The sequence below is a fragment of the Macrobrachium nipponense genome, chromosome 23 (assembly GCF_015104395.2).
Source record: "Macrobrachium nipponense isolate FS-2020 chromosome 23, ASM1510439v2, whole genome shotgun sequence".
Taxonomy (NCBI): Eukaryota; Metazoa; Arthropoda; class Malacostraca; order Decapoda; family Palaemonidae; genus Macrobrachium; species Macrobrachium nipponense.
Genome location: NC_061090.1, coordinates 12,527,805 through 12,547,859, shown reverse-complemented (window position 1 = coordinate 12,547,859; position 20,055 = coordinate 12,527,805). Strand labels below are relative to the sequence as shown.

At 33.5% G+C, this 20,055-nt stretch overlaps 1 protein-coding gene across 2 annotated transcripts in view; it reads right to left on the bottom strand.

The window, feature by feature from the left end:
• The window catches only part of LOC135198659 (E3 ubiquitin-protein ligase trim-21-like), a 13,364-nt gene extending 10,259 nt beyond the window's left edge, over positions 1-3,105 (bottom strand). For both annotated transcript variants that reach the window (XM_064226465.1, XM_064226455.1), the window contains exon 1: positions 2,845-3,105. The gene's annotated coding sequence lies outside the window, so the exon portion shown is untranslated. The remainder of the gene's footprint in view (positions 1-2,844) is intronic.
• Positions 3,106-20,055: the final 16,950 nt, after the last annotated feature.

Below are 20,055 nucleotides of genomic sequence, written 5' to 3'. Positions count from 1 at the left end.
ATAGATACCAAATATCTGGTGAAATGACTGAACGACCGCTTTCATCTCTAAAGTAAATCATTCAGGTTGCTGAACTAACGATAACGAATTACCTGAATATTTTGCAGGATTGATGAAACTCGTTCTAATTACATTTCAGCTGTGGTTGAGCACACAGTTGGTGAAAAACTAACGCCAAGGAATGGTGTAATGGAAGCAAAGTGATCAAGACTGGTTTATTAAATTGGTGCGAGAAAGCCGAAGAAATGTATAAAAAGCGAAGAAATCCAAGTTTGCACGTTTTGACAGTTACAATACTAGAAGTTAACGGCATGCCGCGGTAAATTCAGCAATCTCGAAAATCATGTTTAGAGCGAAATCGATTAAAATTTTTCGTTTATTTCAGCTGAAACGATCAATTCGTTTTCAGACCTGAAAAAAAAAAAAAATTAAAACGTAGTAATTATGATAAAATATTCTTGGGCCACCCATTGTATAGAGTCCATTATTTTTTCTTTCAGGCTCTAACTCTTCGAGTTTTTTTCCTTTTTTTCTTTTTACTCTGAATCATGTTGCATGGAAAGTATTGTTTTCCATTTATTCTGGAAAAATCATTAATTGCTTCATTCTTCTACAACTGTTTCCTTTATTTTCCATGGAGGTTGTCGGGAGTAGACGTTATCGGGAGTAGACGTTATCGGGAGTACACCTTATCGGGAGTAGACGTTATGGGGAGTAGACGTTATCGGGAGTAGACGTTATCGGGAGTAGACTCACTATTTCACTTGACCTAGATCTTAATTAACTGAGACACCTTAAAAGTGCCGTCAGTGCACCTCTTTCGGTGTAATGTAGGCATTATTTAAGGTTTTTTGCAACGTCCCTTCGGCCCTTAACTGCAACTACTTTCATTCCTTTTACTGTACCTCCGTTCATATTCTCTTTCTTCCATCTTACTGTCCACCCTCTCTTAACAATTGTTCCATAGTGCAACTGCTTTGAAGTTTTCGTCCTGTAACACTTTTCAAACCTTTCACTGTCAATTTCCGTTTCAGCGCTGAATGGCCTTTGTTGCCCAAAAATCTATATAAATTAAACAAAGTTACCTATCAGAAAACTCGATTTTATGCTTCTGATGTAGTTAGTATCTGTCTCTTCCCGAGAGTGACATTCGAGGAGTTTACAATGTCTTCGACCCTTTAAAAGTGGCGATTGAGACATGTCAGATATGCTCTAGATGTCAGTTGTTTTATTTTGCTGGATACGAAAATTCCTCTTCTCAGTCAGTAATCGTGTGTAAAACGGTTAACCGACACCCCATGCTGCTTTTAAATAGCCAAAATTGTGTAACCTCTTTACACACGAAAATGATACAGGTGCCCGGGTCTGCCTCACAAGCAGCCGACGGGGCAGGTGACATCAAAATCAGAATAAAAAGATGTGTTCAATGTCGCCATGCCGCTGTCAAAAAGGCACCGAGAGTGTCCACTTTTAACCGTCATATCAAACAGGATGGATGATGAGCTAGATATCGCATTTTCCTATAAGAGGAAAATAGCAGTATAGTACCTTATTAAACACTGTTCTCCTTTATCACCTCAATGAGGATTACCAAGAATGATTGAAAGTTCCATCAGGTACGACACAAATTTTGCATCCCCTCAATTGACATGAAAATACATATTAGCAGACATTAGATGCAGATATGAAAAGGAAGGAGGAAATATCGCAAGGTCATGATACGTGTTTTCAAGGGTTTGTATTATTAGCAAAGACCAGAACCGAAGTGACATAAATTTCTTAAGAAATCTTTTTTTTTAAATACGTAGAAGATTATAGTACTTAGTGAGAGAATTACGAAAACAGTCGCACAAACCCACATACATACATACACTCGTATGTACACACGCACGCGCATATATGTTTATGTATATGGTGTGTGTGCATATATAATAAATATATGTATATATATATAATATACATATATATATATATATATATATATATATATTATATATATATATATATATATATAGCGTTCCAAGGTATGGCGGTTACTAGTAACTCGATAGAAGACTTATGAGGAGGAAGTACATCTCAGGTGGTCCTTAAAATACATTTATTGCAACGTTTCAAAACACAGAGGTTTCATTTTCAAGCTGTAAAGACATAAAACAATAAAATTAATATTAAAAGCGCTAAATTACAAATAAAAGACATAATACATTATATAAACACAAGATAAAAAAAAATAAAAACTAGTTAGCAGAACCAACCATCAAGAGAGAAAGGAAGGACAGAAGTCAGAAGGAACAAACCGAAAAGACCGGCAACAGCTCACGTTAGTAAAGAGTGGTCGAGAGGAAGACTGCGTGTTCAATTGAGGAACAAGCTGTTTAATAAACAAGGACTCCAGAATTGTCAGTAGTTTGTCATTCGGTGCCCGTCCCAATATTTCAAAATCTTTGCATTGTATATTCTGCTTGCATTTATTGGCGTGTTGTCTGATATTAGAAAATTCAGGATTAGCAAGATTTGTTACCAGTTCTATAGGTAACGCCCTTATGGCAATCAATTCTGACCCTCAGTAACCTGTGTGGATCCCACGTAGGTCCCCAGATTACATCTAGGGCAATTAAACTTGTACACAACACATGAGGTCATCAAAGGGTCAAGTTTATCTATATATTTATATATATATTTATATATAAATAAAGTGTATATATATATATATATATATATATATATATATATATATATATATATATATATATATATATATATATAGATATATATATGTATGTTGATGTATGTATGTATGTATGTATGTATATACTTAAATGTCATTTTATAAAGAATACTCACTTTGCCTGGGGGTCACCTTGTAATGAAGTAAACTAAGATAAGCAGCTTTTCATTGCTTTCATGTCTAATCTTATTATTTGAAGTCGTTGCCGATAAGTCCAACCACCAAAATTTAAACAGAATTGAATAAGCACTTGTTGAAAAAAAGAAAAAAAAATGAATTTCACATCCACTGTTCGCCGAGTTTTTATCATATATATATTTTATAATTTCTCGGGATCACTTCGTTAACTCTGCTCGGGAACGAGTGAAATGTGATTCACGCGGAACAGTCCTGATAATACTAATGTAGTACCTCCCCTTTACTTATCTCTTATCAAGATAAGAACTTTTCTTGCATCTTTTTCGACGTTTCATGTATTCATTGTACTTGTGTCGATAATGCTATTAGATAACAGTAATCTGAAATTCACGTTTGTAGGTTAGCTACCATCCCCGAGCGTAACTTGAGAATAATGATATTATACTTGAAGTTCAATCTACAGTTTACATTGCCACTTATCTGGAATACCTTAGCTATTCTACATAAACTATAATTTGGATGATCAGGAACTGACCCTAAATCATTTAAGTTTGCTGGACATTGTACCTTGGACTTAATATAGTAGTTTAGGCAAACTAAATTTCGATTAAACCTTACCAGTATGGGAAGACCAATAATGTAAGAAAGAATATCAAACTCGTAATCCTTAGTTTATGTCTACTATTGTCAAAGAGACTGCTGTACTTGTTGTTTTTTAATTAAGCGCTAACATTAGTTTTATGTAAATGAAGATCCCTTGGAATCCAGTCTATATTGAACGTTATGAAAGCGGACTGATCATTGATGATGTAAGAGTATTTATTCAAGCTTTTCGTAAGTCCTGATGTTAGTGAAGTACCCGACTGAAAGCTGAAAATAATGAATCCAATTACCTCGATTTTCAAAATCATTTCCCTTTCTCCAACTTTTGCTGTCCTAAAATTATAGCATTTGCAATTTGCGTTATGATAGTTTTTTTGTGTGCCGTTTGGTTACCGTTGCTCTTATAGACTTACTTACTTTACTTAATAGCATTCCTATTTTCACAGAAGTATTTACTAATTTCTTATGAAAAAAAATCTTGGATAATTCTTAAATTCTTTGTTTTTGTTCATAAGGTTTTCACAAAAAAGATTTCTTATTACAAGAATATTGTTACGATTCTTTATACTGTTTGGTGAAAGAAAGCAAATCACTTCTAGAAGCAAATATCATCATTGGAAGCGACGATCCAAAGATAATTTGCGTTAATGGCCTCAAAACGTATTGGTTCAAAAGCCAGCATTTTAAGATCAATCCCCCGCTGTAAATCTGGCTAAATGTCACCATGATTGACGTTTGAGTATTAGAAACAGGAAAACTAATAAATACAGCCATCATGACTCATATGAATCTCAGTGTTCTTTCCAACAGTTCTTGTATTCATTGATTTTTCGTGATATGGAACAAATCCTTTGCACTTTTCTGCGTTGGTTTGGATTCTCACTTGAATGCACATTCACTAATAAAAAGTGGAATTCTTTTTCCTAAGGAAACGAAAAGTATGTGGGGGGTAAAAAGGGAATGCGAGCACGGATTTCCATTTCCCTCAGGGACAAGGGGAAGTTCCAAAAGGATAATAGGAGGAATTGCTAGGAAGGGGAAAAATACAAACTCGCTGATGATATATTAACACGGGCTTAGCGATTGTTTCGTTCTCTTGCTGGGTGTTGCATCGGGAAGGGGATACAAGAGGAAGAAGAGGAAAAATAAGATGAAAGTATAAAATCGAATTTGACTGCCTTTATCGAGCATCTATCTATTTTTCTATTGTATATTGATTTTCTTTAGTATATCTGTCTTTCTGTTGTCTGTTATTTTTTCTGTTATTGATTCGTTTATCTATTCGTATATTTCATACTGAACTGCTACTAGCGAATTCTGAATTTTCACTGCATTATTCTTGATGATAATGAGCTCCTTATAAAATTCTCTCTCTCTCTCTCTCTCTCTCTCTCTCTCTCTCTCTCTCTCTCTCTCTCTCTCTCTCTCTCTCTCTCTCTCTCTCTCAATGAATAAATTATGTCTTTACATAATATATAGGGATTTTCAGCTTTGTGGTGTGAACATCAAATATTTAACGGTATGTTACGAAGTTCATTTATACGTACAAATATTTACCTTCTCTCTGACTTTCCCACTCTCTTTGGCAAGAGAATGGTTTGCTAAATATGTGGATCATTGAAATCTTAACCTTTGAAGAAAAGCAATAATTTTCACATTACGTTTAACATACAAACAAATAAGAAAAGGATCACAGATATTAAAAAAAGGAAAAAGTCAGATGCCAAATTATGTGAGATTCTATATTTCTTTATTTTTTCCTGATTATTTTTAATTTTCTTAGTAAAAATTGGCTATTCAGATGTAACTTAAGGTAAAGTAAGACAAATATATTTCACATACTAAATTTACTTTAATTCATAGTGAATACAAATAAATTATGACCTTTTCATAATTTATAAATTGGTAAGGAAACCTTTTCTTCAAGTTACGTCTCGTAGCTATTAAATATGAACGATTTTATCCGTGGTACGACATTCAATACCCTACTGAAATACCTTGATGTCACTCAACATTACCGATTTCATCCAATCACAATTTGTCATCGAAAGTGATGTCAGAACGCTCATTGAAGATGACCTCTAGCCATGAGAGAGAGCAATTCCAGGAAAAGCTGCACACTGTAGGCATTTAAAGAGTCAGTGGGCGAAAAGCTTTCAGTGATGGCAGGCAAATATAGTAAAATAAATAGGAAGTTTAAAGTTAGTATTCAGTTGATTACTACATTCAGTTTTTGTATAATCTAGTGAAGTCCCTATATGCCAATATCAGCAATTTGAAATAAGTTTAGCGAACATATTAAGTGGACATATATTAAATAGCATTGTACACATTTTGCTCGTTGAATTGTGGAATTTAGGCTGTCAAACCAAGCACCAGTGCACTTATGGCCATTCTGGATTTAAGAGAGTGAAAAGGGGGATTTGGAGGGGGGGTGGGGGCAGGATTCAGAAAATAACGGAGATGAAGTACGAGTATCTAAAAGGTGGACCTAGTATAAACTCCTGAGTTCCACTAGAAGAAATACTAATTAAGAGACGGTGGACAACTAGACTGAAGCAAGGAAGCAGGTGTAAAGTAACAGGCTGAAATGTAGAGGCAGTTAGAGGCTGAAAGGAAGTTGCAGGCTCCCTTTAGTATATCATATCTAAAGACATATGCATAAAATAAAATATTGCCAAAGATTGAACTCATTTCTCAGCATATCTATAGACATACATAATATAAAATATTGCCAAAGATTGAACTCATTTCTCAGCATATCTATAGACATACATAATATAAAATATTGCCAAAGATTGAACTCATTTCTCATCCAGACTATCTGTTGAGTAAGGAACATGTCGAAACGCTAGATTTAACAAGGAAGATATATTTACTTCTGACTCCTTGTCTGCAAAGAGAAGATCAACAGGAACGGTAAATGATTTCATTCCTGCACCTTGAACCCAGTTGTCATCAAGTAATGATGACTAGAATATCCTCCAAGCACTAGAGTTTTCCTTTTCATTTTACCACCTGTGAATAACATTTCGACAGGCATTCAAGAAGATAAGATAATAGCCTTTCATTCTCTGCGAACTAGCCTTGATAACTGGGAAATTCCCTGTGAATGAAAATCCTTCAGATTACTAATCACCAAAGATCTCGTCACTCAAAAAAAAAGAAATTGAAGAATTGAAAATAATCCTTTTCATTTCTTGTCTGTTGAATAAGGCCAGCTGTTCATATATCTTTGCAGGCTAGTTATCCAGCTAAAATTAATAATACAATAACCTTAATATATGATATTATAAAGTTTTCTATTTATATTCTGGTAAGCAAAGCATTTCTATTTTTTTAATCTTTTAAATTTAAAATAATCATCATTATATGGATCTTAAAATGCAAATACTTTTTTCAATAAGGGCTTTTTAATGTTAGCAATTCGTCCATGCTTTTTTTTTAAGATGAACATAATTATCTTACAGGATATTGTCAACAATACCTTTCACTAATGACGTTCCTTTGCTAAAAATAATATTAATTGCCAATTACATTCTTACAATCACAGGCTAAGTCTGCTTTCTCGACAAAGGCTTTTCATTATTGTGTCTCTTCCGATGAATGATTTATGAATGCAGTGAATAAATAGATCAGTCTTTATAAGGGTGAAGAGAGAGAGAGAAGATGGAGATTAGAGAGGACGGAGAGAGATGGATTGAGAGAAGAGAGAGGAGAGAGAGAAGGCGGGGGGTGCGGGGTGGGGTCGAGGAAATAGCTGTGGCATAAAAAGAGAAATTCTTCGCAGACGACGGGCAATCAGTAACGGATTTTACTTAAGGCCCTGAAAGGATCGGTTCACTCGAGCAAATTTTTCTTAATATATTTTATTCACTTTTTACAGGATTTCTATGACAATCGTTACTTTAAAAACGCCCACGAGCATGCACAACACACACAATACATACAACATACATATATATATATATATATATATATATACATACATATACATACATATATATATATAGTATATATATATATATATATATATATATAGTATATATATATATATATATACATACAATACATCAGCGTGGGAGTAGACCAGGGAAGACAATTAATTCCAACACATTTATTTATTTCCAAAGTTTCGTAATAGTATATTTATTACATCATCAGGGATCTGTTGAATAATGAATAAATTTCTCAAAAGGTTACGGTATAAACTTTAAAATTAAAAGAAAAATATAATTCACTAAATACAATACCACTAAAAAACACAACAGAACCAAAGACCCCTAACCAACCTTAGAGGGAGAGAGCAGAAGGCATTGCTTATAGAGAGAGTTAACTCAGGGGAAGTTGAGTAGAGAAGGTTTGGGTTTTTAACATGGGGGACTAGTTTCATAAACAGTGACTCAAGTAGGGGTAATTCGTGAGGATTTGCTGTTTGGCCTATTATGCTGAAATAGTTTCTTTCAATATGAGTTTTACTAATTTTGGAATGAGTTCTAACATTAGAATGTTCGGGATTGGAGAGCCTACAACCAGTACGAAAGCTTATTCCCTGATGGGAGCCGATTCTGGCCCTCAGTAACTCCTCGTGGATCCAACATATGTCCCGTAGTTACACTTAAGGTAAGTTTACTTATACACCACGTCTGAAGATAAAAAAAAAGGGTTAGTCGAGACAGTAACCTTTTGAGTAATAATAAAAAAAAGGCTTAATCGATACAGTAACTTTGAGTAATTTATTTGTTATTTAACAGATCATTGATGATGTTATAAAGAAATTATTGCGAAAACGTTGGAAATAAAGAAATATGTTGGAATTAATTGGTTTCCTGGGACTCCACCCTCACACTGATGTCTTGCTGGTTGTCGCTTACCCCGACTTTTGATATGTACGTATATAAACACGAGAAAGCACTTGGTACTGACCCTCTGGCTGTCATTTTCCTTAGGTATTTACTTATAAGCATACATTCATACAATAAGAAGAAAAGTGTGTTGACAATGATATATATATATATATATATATATATATATATATATCTATATATATATATATATATATATATTATATATATATCTCTATATCTATATATATATATATATATATATATATGATATATATATATATATATATATATATATGTATGTATGTATCGTATGTATTTATATGTAATATGTATTATTTTCTACACTTTTTTGTTCTTCTTCTTCTTCAGTCTTGTAGAGGCATGGGATCCATTTATATTAAAGACAATTGGAGAAGTTGCTCACGATTAAAAATGCAGCAGAAATCTCAAATTTTGCTGTTGTTTTGATCAGGTTTGGTGTGACAGGATATGGAAATCCATACTTCATAGGGAAGGAAGCCTCCAGTACCTATAGCTATTAGTATGAAAGATAAATAGTTAGTATTTATGCTTAGTGTGAATAGGAGAATTACGGATGTCCTACTTTCTTCTCACCCTGGGATGTCTTTTGAAATACCAAAGTCAAAGTTAAGTTAAGTATATCTTAGTTTTACCAGACCACTGAGCTGATTAACAGCTCTCCTAGGGCTGGCCCGAAGGATTAGATAGTTTTTACGTGACTAGGAACCAATTGGTTACCTAGCAACGGGACCTACAGCTTATTGTGGTATCCGAACCACAGTGTGTCGAGAAATGAATTTCTATCACCAGAAATAAATTCCTCTGGTTCCGCGTTGGCCGAGCCGAGAATCGAACTTCGGACCACCGAGTTGGTAGCCGAGCGCGAAATGCCCTCGGCCAACGTGGAACTCTACCAAAGTCAAAGGAGGTTGTTATCTGCTGATTAAAGAATCCTTCACAAGATTACCTAAAGTCATGTATGTGAAGTGAGAAGTCTCCTATACCTTTTGTAAAAACGACATTGTTCCACAACAGCTAGGTTTTTTACGTTTTTTATAATTGACTATCCAAGATCAGTCATTGAGAGAGAAAAGTAATGGTATTTTAAAAGCGCCATGAGCCATTGCTCTTCTGTTTATTGTTGGTTTTTCGTTCGCAAATACTTACACCGGTCGTATGATTTATTAATGTTAGTTCGTTATTTTCTTCTCACGTTTTCTTTTTATTTTTCCCTGTGAGAGTTGCTCTTTACAAGTTAAAGACCTTTCAGTCTTGTGCATATGATTGCTCGTTTGATTGTTTGTACATCTAAAATACCAGTAATCGTAATTCAGTTGCATGGCAGAATATTCATCCCTCTTAAGTCACGGCTGTATGGAATGTTCTTTTACCATATCTGTTTGTGAAAACCAGAAGGCGATAACGGAAACAATATTTGTATTTTGATTTGTATCCTTAATAAAAAAAAAGGCTTTTAATTTCTGCTAGCTTGTGTATATATACAAATTTAATTATTTAAAATATTTGAATTTAGTGTAAGGTTAAACCAAACTAGGGCGAGTTGTTCGTAGAATCAGTTCTCACATATACAAAGAATTAGACATAATTACTGTGTTTAAGGAAAAATCTATAATACACTACGGTTTAACTGTAACTTCGTCACTAACTTGCAAAATTTATTCCAGCTGTAAAAAGAATAAAAAATAAACATTTGGTTTTTTTGATAATCTTGATTGTGTAAGAAACTTGAAGAAGACGAAAACGAAGAACCGTAAATATATTTACGTTCATTAACAAGATTGACCTTGGGTTATCGTTGACGAAAGATGCTTTCATCACTAAAAGAATGCATACTTCCTTCAAAGAGAGAGAGAGAGAGAGAGAGAGAGAGAGAGAGAGAGGAGAGAGAGGAGATTATTTTTTGCAACGAGAGGGCAGTCACTTCCTTCAACCCATTGTCCCATTGTGCTTAATGACTAATCCTTTAATGGATATAATCCTGAGTGAGGAGCTAATTAATCAAAGACTCTCTTAATGAGGACAAAATGAATGAACTTTTAGCCATTAGTGTTTTGCAAAGGAGAATTTTAAAGAAATTCATCAAACATTTAACTTTAAAAGTGAGAGGAAAGGATATTGCATCAATATCATAAATGTAAATGGCATAAAACCATTGTTAAGTACACCAGATTATATATATATATATATATATATATATATATATATATATATATATATCTATATATATATATATATATATATATGTATATGTTATATATATATATTATATATATATATACCATATATATATATAGATATATATATATATATATATATATATATATATATATATATATATGTATATGTATATATTATATATATAAATATATATATAAATATATATACATATATACATATATATATATATATATATATATATATATATATATATATATATATATATATATATATATATATATATATGTGTGTGTGTGTGTGGTGTGTGTGTACATATATATATATGAATGATGCAGATTTGGTACAGAGTATTTGTGACAGAGGTAAAATACAAGACTGCACAAGACTGAGAAAACAAAGGATGATTAAATAAGAAATAGGTTTTGATTTGTATAGCAAGTGTAGATCTTTCAGTATTAGGGATGCTTAGAAGATAGGGCAAAATTGATCAAGATATTAGTTCCCTTCACACTAACGTTTTCCTAAATATACTTCCATTACAGCGTTCTTTACATACAATTGGTAGCACACAATTGCGTTTCCGGGTAATGGTGTGATTAATCATCTATATACAACCTTTACCAAATTACGTCTCTCATGTCGATAGCGCGATACATAATGCTGCAATGATTTCTATCGGGCCTGACTCCACCCCGTCCCACCAATAAAAAAATTATCCAGATATACTCAGGAAACGCCGGCCAAATATCCTTCCGGCTTTTGGAAAGCACTTCCATCGCGTTAATGAATCACATGGTGGAAGGAATGAATTACACACGCGGTAGATGAAGCATCGCGATCCGGTCGCTTTTAGGATGCTTATTTATATCGCTCGATGTCAACTAGTGCAAACGTCATATTTCGTTCACCGATGCGGAAGGACTTAACGCATGTCTGTAATTCCATCTGACTGCATGGGAACTCTATCTATATCTATCTATCTATCTATCTATCTATCTAGCTAAATATATATATCTCTCATCTATATATATATTATATATATATATATATATATATATATATTATATATATATATATATATATATATATATGTAATCTTGATCACAAAATATATAAAACGTAATGCTATGTATAAATAAAGTTGATGCCACGGAGGAAAATGTGCTTTCATTTGCCTCCGTTGCATTACTTTTATTTTATAATATATATAGTATATATATATATATATATATATATATATATATATATGTGTGTGTGTGTGTGTGTGTGTGTTGTGTGTGTGTGTGTGTGTGTGTATGTATGTGTGTATGTTAACCTCTGAAGCTGTGATATTGTCTTTCTTGCTCCATGAAGAAAATTATCATATGTATTAAACTTCTAAATTATCTTAACTTCCCTTAGGGAGGGAAATACATTAAGATAAAATATATTTAAGAGCTTCTTTTCTTAATCTCAATAGAATCACAAAAGGGCGAGAGAATCTAGGAGGTAGTATAGGGACGAAATAGAAAATTTAAAAGATCTGTTTGCCGCTATATTGGGTTAAACGATTTGGGTAAGAATTTGAAGGGTTTAGGAAATTGGATGAGAATGAGTGTGATCAAACATATTAATAGTGCGTAAATTTCCGTGTGTAAATTTCATAGTATCTTTAATCTACCACCAACCTTTGATTTCATTTTCTCCAAGCTTTTCATTTTTTTTTATTAAAGTTAATCAATATATTCATTTGGAGTCTTTACAATTTTTTATTAAGATCTTAGTTGACTCTGTTCATTTGAACTCTGGGGACGAACTCTAACCCCTGGTTTGAAGATTATGATTATTACTTTTTTTAAAGTAAGGACTGAGACGTAACATTAACTCATGGTGAAGTACCTCAAAGTTATCGGTCCAAGTATATTCCTTTTCTCGATACACCTGTCACTTTTCATGTAATCAATAGGAATAGCAAATGTATTGGTATTATGGGAGGTCCTCAAGCCATATCCTTCCACCAAAAATATGTCAGTTTTCTTAAAGGCGAATGCTTAACAGCATCTGGGGAACAGTTTCCTCTCTCGTGTGTTGTATTTTCTATGTGCCTTAATCTGATATCGAAAATACACATATGTAACAGAAAAGCAATAACAGCAAGTTTCCCGTAAGATGTCTGCATATAGAGAAAACCTAGGTACGGATTCTCTCTCTCTCTCTCTCTCTCTCTCTCTCTCTCTCTCTCTCTCTAACATCTTAAGACATTTATACTGGTATGTTTTTCATTACAATGTTTTCAATATAGTTTCTTAGCAGTGTTATCACCTATGAAGTGACTTGGTACATTTCAGGATACATACTCGTATTCTAAGTACATATAGGGATGATTAACCATAATTTTCGTTAGTTTAATATCAACTCTCTCTCTCTCTCTCTCTCTCTCTCTCTCTCTCTCTCTCTCTCTCTCTCTCTCTCTCTCACGCAAGTTCTTCCGGAAGAGGCTCCGTTTGAAAAATGATGCCTGTTGTTGACTGAGGAAGGTAAAAATTGGGAATAAGTATAATTAATGAAAGGAGTTTGCAGCTGCAATGCAGTTATTCTCATTTTTATTTTCTTTAAGGATAGCCGTTAGGGGATATATTTGCTTATCGAGATAATAGTTCAGGAGATTTTGAAAACTCAGTCTAACAGTTTGAACTCGCTGGTTTTCCAAAATGAAATGTAAATAAGAGTTTGGGATGGGAATCGAGATGCCATTCCTGGATATGCAAATAACGAGATATGTTAGCAAATAAAATTTTGCAGTGCACAGGAAATCCACGTTCTCTGTCTCATATATTCTTTTTTTTTCTGAGCTAACTTGACATCACATGAAAAAGGATTGGGAAGCAATCTTTCCCCGAGAACACTTCATATTCGTTTTCGGAATTTCCCAGCCCCAAGTTTTAACATCATCCATCAACACCTATCTCAACTGTTACGCCAAAAATTGTTAACTGAGAAAGCAGGTTAATAAAATCTGCCACACAGGCAACACTGCAAATAATAGCCACAGCTTCATCGGTAAAATATTTACCTTGTGCAGGGGTACAAAAAAGGGACCATAAAACATCTCGGAGAGAAATATCACTTCATTTTCAACCTTCCAAAGACCACCGGAACTACCCTTATCAAGTCTCGTCATAATAAGTTGGATTTGTCAGGAGTCGTTGATCTTCTTTCCCACCGGTATCCCTACATAAAGGGGTCGGTTGCCTGATGCGCCTTCTCCACTGCCTTCTTCTACCAAAGGCATCATCCTCCACCAAGCCTCTTCTCTCCATATCATCCTTCACTTTATCTCGCCATCTCATTCTCTGTCCCCGTCCCCCTCTCGATCTTCTTCCTCTAATAGGTTTTTCCCAAGCCCTTTTCACTTTCTCCTCGCCATCCATCTCAATCGTGAGACACTCTTATCACCTCTGTAATCTGTACTAAGCCTGCCCTTCTTATTTCATCATTTTTCAATCTCTCAAGCAGCGATATTCCCATAATCCACCTCAGCATTCTCATCTCTGTTCTCTCAAGCTTTACTTCCTCTTTTCTTCTTAGTGCCCTTGTTTCTGCTCCATACATTAACACTGGTCTTATCACTGTGTTATATGACAGGAATCGATGCTTACGTCCCCTATAAAGAGAAGTGGAAACATCTACCTCATAGAAACAGGACATCCGTCTATTGGGAAACAGATTTATGAGCAGTTTTCCCCGAAGTATGAGATTCTGCACATTGCATCCTTGTACGAAAGAAAGATCATAGAAACTGCCGTTGTTGGTAAAACAAATATGAATTTATCAATCGTCCGTTTTAATCAGGAAATCGTGGTTTAGATCCTGCAGCGATGCAGCCTTAAGAACATAAGACACTCAAATCGACCAGCTAACGACCGCTGATACCACGAAGCTTCCTATATACCCTTTACAATTAAATTATCTATCCATCTCACATTTTCACCTGTAGTGCATCTTCAGAAACACAGGCCTTTTTTCATCGGCGTATTTATATATATATATATATATATATATATATATATATATATATATATATATATATATATATAATTTCATTTTAATTATACTTACCCTATATTCAAGGGACTTTAAGAATCTTTACATTTATAGATGCATATGTGTATATATGTTTATACATGTGTATGTATGTTTGTGTGCGTGTATGTCTGTGAAAATTTACATAATTTTTATTGATTCGTGATTAGCCAAAACATAAACTTACATAGGAATTATATATGCATATATACTTGCGTCTAAATGCTTTTGCTGAATACCAGGTGCGAGATAGAGGCTACTATGTATGATCTAGCTCTTAGCAGAGAGGATTCTTTAAAATGTCATATTTCCCAAATTTGGCAAAACAGTGATAGATGGAAATCTGTGAATCGCTTGCAAAACTTAAAGAATCGAACAACTTCATTTTCTCTTTCGTGATGGCAAATGATCTCATATATCATTCAGTAAATTCTGGAAAATAAAATCTGACCTAAAGGGAATCCACAGGGATATGGATGAGAGACTCAAATACCGGACGTCATTTTCATTTTTCTCATGGATCAACTATCAAATGTCACGCTGACGGACGCTTGAAATCTCAATGGCATTAGTTGTGATTGACTGGCTTTTTTCTCGAATTAATCATCATTAAGTAGACGACCAAACAGTGCGTCAGAATATTTTCTGTGGTTGTGGTGAATTGCTCTTTATTTTTATTTTATTTTATATATTTGACTCGTGTAATTCATTTCTTAAGTTTCCGTAATTTGTCGGCGATGAATATTCTTAATGTCTGTTTTTTCCCCTGTTTTTGGTCAATTTGGAAAACGTAAGTTAGGTCAAATTTTGTGAAAACTCAATCCTCGGTGTTGTTTGTTTTGTTACGGAAGCTAAAATAAGATCGAAAGCAATTTATGGAATTATCTCTTTAGAAATTGTTGAATTCATAAAATATTCATATTATTCATGTTACATGACAGACATGATTTCATCACAGAAATTATTTTGATTGTTGTCAAACTTTGCCACTTCATCCTAAAGAGTACCTTATTGTAGTCAGTAGGAATTTTCACGTTTAAGTAAATTCTTTCCATTTTCGCCGCACTATTTAATTATTCAGTCGAATTATAGATATGAGTTCCGCCTTACCCGGGACTTTGGGTGTTATTGTAAACCTAAAAGATCTCTCGCAAAATTAATCTTCTTTTCCATGCACACCTACAAACATATTCCAAAACTTCCTTGATTATTACTTGCAATTCAAGTCATTGTTTTCAAGTAATAGTTACAGCGAGGAAACTTCACCCTAAAAGACATGGCGGCTCTGAACTTTGTGGCAATGAATATGAAAGGAAACTTCGCCTTAAAAAGCGCAGCCGAAAACTCTGGTCCTAACTCTCGTCACACAAGCGACTCTGGCGAATGTATTTTGGTGCAAAGTTGTCCAGCCGTGTAGTTAGGGAACAATTAGGGGAAAGAATACTGACTCGTATAAAGCATAATCCATCCGGGGTATTCAAACTGCGCCTTGGTGATTTCATCACCAAGTGGCCGTTTGTGATGTCTAAGGTGCTCTATTTTTTGTTATTTAATTTTGATGTTTTAATTAGAGTCGAAGTGATTTGATCGGAAATATGTTTAAAATCTGTAGTGATTTCTACAAAATTAATGAGAGAGACAGAGAAAGAGCGTTAGGGGAGGTGCAAAAATGACGGAAAGACAAACAGACAAGCAGATAGAGAAAGAGTGCTGATGAAGATAAATTGACAAGAACGTTAGGAAGTAGTTAAAGTTTATTCTTTTTTCTTTTTAAGTAGCCTATCGGAGTTAATTTAACACAAATCTCATAACTTTTGTTTAGTCCAGTCATATAAATTTTTGCTGCATGTATGCGTTGACCCTTAACTAAATGTTTCTGTGGTTTTTTTTAATTAGCTTTTTTTCTCTCATTCTTTTTTTTACTCCTTAAAATCGTCATATAAATTTTTTCAACCTATATTTCTGTTTAGTTTTCCTTTTGAAATTATGTATACCTTCAAATAATTTTTTTTTTTTTTTTTTTTCATTTCTGAATTCAGTGACCCCTCCTTTCATGTTCAGTTCTTTTAACATATCAATTTATCGAAAGCTTAGAACCTCGTTTCTGGTGTTCTGTAGATTGGCAGGAAGTTAATGCATTTAGACTTTGAAGAATTGTGAACAATGCCTTGCTAGGGAGAATGCAATTTCAGGCACTATTAGGGTGTGAAATCATTCATCCTGACTCCGAACCATTATATATTTCTTTCTGAGAATTTCGTTGACGTGCAAGCAAGGGTTTTCTAAGTCCAATTTATTTTCTAACATTATTTTATTATTACCAAATGCATTTTCTTCACGGTTGTCGGGTGCAACAAAAAATGTTGTTATTCTAGTGAAATGGAAAAATACGCTTCTTTGTCTTAGGAATTTGAAACGTGAAGCTATTTTTAGTTAATAAATGCAGTCAAAATCAAACAGACCGTGAATCAATATCGTGTTTTGGGGACTAAAACGAGAGAATCAAAATGTCCCATAGAATGTTTTAACGTGATATCGACTTCTAATGACACATTCTAGTTCCGGAAATGGGAAGTGAAATGGAAAATCAAAGAAAAAGAGGAAAACATCAACAAAAGAATCACTGGCTAGGTGACAAGCGTTTTTCAGAAATCTTAAAACGGAAATGAATATAGGAAGCGACGATTGGAAGGTAAACGAACAATAAAAAAAATCAAATCAACGGCTTAACAAAATCTATTTATTATTTTTTTTATAAGTGGATGAGCTGGTGGTCAGCTGCCCTAGAACGTTCTACTTACTCAACCAAGACACCATATGTAATACAAAGAACTTCCCCATCAAAAATGCTTATATATACAGAAAGAGACATGCAAATCAAGCAAAGCACTTGCTATGAAAAGGACAAAGGGAAAATGTAGTAAATCAAATGGTTATACACAGACTAAACTAGTGCTAAATAGCAGCAACACACAAAACAAAACGGTAGATTAAAAATGAGTTGGTGTAGACTAGAGCATAGTCATATTTCCTTTCAGGGTAACTTTTCCACATATCCCTAAAGTCAACATAGAATATTTGATATTAGCCACCATGCCATCTTGGTCCATCAGCTGTCACTTAACGCTGACAGAAAAAAACCTCCTTGAAAAAGATAGAGCTTATATAATATGCTCCAGGTAGCAAGATATTTTGTTCACAAAATAAGAGGTCCTGATATGATGGCAGAAGGACAACATAATTATTACGGAATAAGAAAAGACCCCATATTTGGTATCCATACCAGATGCCAAATAAAAAGTAATGCTTGCAAACGTGCATCTTTTGGTTAGTATTAAATATGTTAATTATGTGAAGTTCTACTAAGCAAAATCTACTGAATTCACGTAAGAACAAATTTTGGGAGATATTTAATATCCTAAAGTACGACGCAGTTAAAACTTTGTAAATCGTGATATATCCAATAACGTGAAGTTTATTTTTATTAAAGCTAAGTGAAATATGTAACTAGAGCCATGGTCAGAGATTGCCTAATTGAGAAAGCTTTTGACTTTTAGAACTTTAGACCCAAATTTATAACACAAATCATAGCTTCGCCCATAACAGTTAATTCCAGATATTAATAAATTCATTATAAATGATCTTTTAAAGTCTTCATTGGTCACCATAGCAATACAAAAACTCCCCCCCCCCCAAAAAAAAAAAAAAAAAAAAGCAATAGAGCACCCAACTCTAGCCGAGTCGGCCAAGAATAATGTCTATCGAAGGGTTTAATTGCTTTTGACAGAACCATTAGTAAAAGGGAGGCTGTGGGTCACTAATAGCTCTGAAGAGTCGTTGGTGGGAAGGAAAAAAATAACGGAATGAAAAAGAAAAGTATTTTCAAGTCATTTACTGTTATTATTATTATTTTTCTTTTTTGGAATTATAAACCTTCAAAAATTAGGAGAAAATAATGGGATTATTATTATTATTATTATTATTATTATTATTATTATTATTATTATTATTATTATTATTATTATTATTATTATTATTATCATTATTATTATTATTATTATTATTATTATTATTATTATTATTATTATTATTATTATTATTATTATTATTATTATTATTGTTGTTGTTGTTGTTGTTGTTGTTGTTGTTGTTGTTGTTGTTGTTGTTGAAGGAAAATTAATGAGATAAAGAAAGAGTAAAAATAACGAAATATGTAAAATTCCCAGTGAACGTTAGTTACATAACATCTTGCTGTCAGACTCAAGATATCACTTGGTAAGTTCCTAAAGATGCAGTTACCTGCCATTAAAACGCATGAAGTTTATGAGTAATTATTAATGGCAAAGAGAGTGGAATTGATATATAATGTGCCCGATGTACCTTAATATATCGCTTAATCAAGAGGAAATGACTATTGAGTGAATAATTTTGAACTCAAAGAGTGAAATGTTCATAAGGAATATTGGTCTGTCTGACTGTCCATCTGTCTTTCCAGCAGTCTGTCTGTCTGTCTGTCTGTCTGTCAGTCTCTCTTATGGAAATGATGAAAGCGATCCGGTTCCGGTTCAGCTATGCATAGTAAGTGTTTATTTGTGTTTTGAGTGAGTGTTGACACAAACTCATATGGAATGAGAGGGTTGTTTGTATTGACATAAACACCGAATCAGTGTAAATATGACTCGCAATGACAAGTGTAAACTATTGATGGCTAATCTAAACATTTCATAAATATGAAAAAAGTTTCATAGTTAATATATCTATAAATAATTGCCTGGGTAAATAGCTCTATGGGTGTTCAGCGTTCGGGGTGAACTTTAAAGCAAACAAAATATAGATTTCGATTTGGGGAGGGTAGAAGGCTGCTAGTGTTCATAGACATTGACGTGGGTAATTAATAATGAGGAGAATATATAGTTACCATAACTAATGAAGTGCTTTAAAGATAATCAATATACATTTTTGTTAAGTGTGGTGCTTATAACAATTTTATTCTATTCTGGTTGAGGGGATCTACCTGAGATTATTTTTTCTAGAGTAAACAAAGTAGCTTAAATTACAGTCTGCTTAGACGGGCACGGCCTCCCCAAATGATATTAAACACATGTCGAAATTCCATGTATTTTTAGTGGCGATATAATATTTAAGGTCATGCAAGTTCTACATATCTTAAATTAGGGTTCATGGTATATCTATACTCATTAATCTAAGGGTAAAAACTGCTTAATGTTAGTTTGTTTAATTGAAAGACTTCTGCCAAAACAACCGTCTCATAAGATCAATTACTGCACTATGAATGCAATTCTGTTTGAAGCGAAGATATGTCTTATGCCATAGTTATCAGAATGATAAAATCTATCCAAATGTGACATATTTGGGGGAGAATTTTCTTAATCTTACTTTATTTACTATGAAATGGCATGCACATATCCTAATCTATTTGCAGTAAAAAAAAAGTTG